The sequence below is a fragment of the Arachis duranensis genome, chromosome 3, assembly GCF_000817695.3.
Source record: "Arachis duranensis cultivar V14167 chromosome 3, aradu.V14167.gnm2.J7QH, whole genome shotgun sequence".
Classification (NCBI taxonomy): domain Eukaryota; kingdom Viridiplantae; phylum Streptophyta; class Magnoliopsida; order Fabales; family Fabaceae; genus Arachis; species Arachis duranensis.
Genome location: NC_029774.3, coordinates 94722321 through 94724111, shown reverse-complemented (window position 1 = coordinate 94724111; position 1791 = coordinate 94722321).

The window sequence follows — 1791 nt, the reverse complement described above, 5'->3', positions numbered from 1 at the left end:
CCCTTGCCAAGGTAGAGGACTTGTCCGCCACCTTATAAAGTTCTTGGGATATAACCTCATGAACTTCTACTTCCTCTCCAATCATGATGCTATGAATCATGATATCCTGGTCTATAGTAGCTTCGGACCGGTTGCTAGTGGGAATGATTGAGCGTTGGATAAACTCCAACCATCCCCTAGCCACGGGCTTGAGGTCATGCCTTCTCAGTTGAACCGGCTTCCCTCTTGAATCTCTCTTCCATTGAGCGCCCTGTTCACAAATGTCTATGAGGACTTGGTCCAACCTTTGATCAAAGTTGACCCTTCTAGTGTAGGGGTGTTCATCTCCTTGCATGTGTATGGGTGTTCATCTCCTTGCATCATGGGCAAGTTGAATGCCAACCTTACATTTTTCGGACTAAAATCTAAGCATTTCCCCCGAACCATTGTAAGCCAATTCTTTGGGTCCGGGTTCACACTTTGATCATGGTTCTTGGTGATCCATGCATTGGCATAGAACTCTTGAACCATTAAGATTCCGACTTGTTGAATGGGGTTGGTAAGAACTTCCCAACCTCTTCTTCGGACCTCATGTCGGATCTCAGGATATTCACTCTTTTTGAGTTTGAAAGTGACCTCGGGGATCACCTTCTTCATGGCCACAACTTCATAGAAGTGGTCTTGATGCACCCTTGAGATGAATCTCTCCATCTCTCATGACTCGGAGGTGGAAGCTTTTTCCTTCCCTTTCCTCTTTCTAGAGGTTTCTCCGGCCTTAGGTGCCATAAATGGTTATGAAAAAAAATCAACGCTTTTACCACACCAAACTTAGAAGGTTTGCTCGTCCTCGAGCCAAAGAGGAAAGAAAAGAGTAGAAGAAGAAGAAATAGAAGAGATGGAGGGGGCTTTTGTGGTTCGGCTGAGGGGGAGAAGTAGTGTTTAGCTCGTGTGAAAATAAAGGAGTGAAGAAGGGTTTATATAGGGGTGGAGAGAGGGGTAGGGTTCGGCCATTACGGGTGGGTTTGGGAGGGAAAGTGGTTTGAATTTGGATAGTAGGGTAGGTGGGGTTTTATGAAGGATGGATGTGAGTGGTGAAGAGAATGGTGGGATTTGATAGGTGAGGGGTTATTTTTTTTTTTTTGGAAGAGGTATTGAGGTGATTGGTGAATGGGTGAAGAAAAGAGAGAGTGGTGGGGTAGGTGGGGATCCTGTGGGGTCCACAGATCCTGAGGTGTCAAGGATAGCTCATCCCTACACCAAGTGGCGTGCAGAACGCCCTTTCTGCCAATCCTGGCGTTAAACGCCGGGCTGCTGCCCTTTTCTGGCATTAAACGCCAGTCTGGTGCCCCTTTCTGGCGTTAAACGCCAGTCTGGTGCCAGACTGGGCGTTGAACGCCCATTTGCTGCCCTTACTGGCGTTTAAATGCAAGCAAGCTTTTCCTCCAGGGTGTGCTATTTTTCTTTCTATTTTTCATTCTATTTTTGCATTTTCAATTGTTTTTGTGACTTCACATGATCATCAACCTATAGAAAACATAAAATAACAATGGAAAATAGATAAATATAACATTGGGTTGCCTCCCAACAAGCGCTTCTTTAATGTCAGTAGCTTGACAGTGGGCCCTCATGGAGCCTCACAGATGTTCAGAGTAATGTTGGAACCTCCCAACACCAAACTTAGAGTTTGAATGTGGGGGTTCAACACAAAACTTAGAATTTGGTTGTGGCCTCCCAACACCAAACTTAGAGTTTGACTGTGGGGTCTCTGTTTGACTCTGTTTTGAGAGAAGCTCTTCATGCTTCCTCTCCATG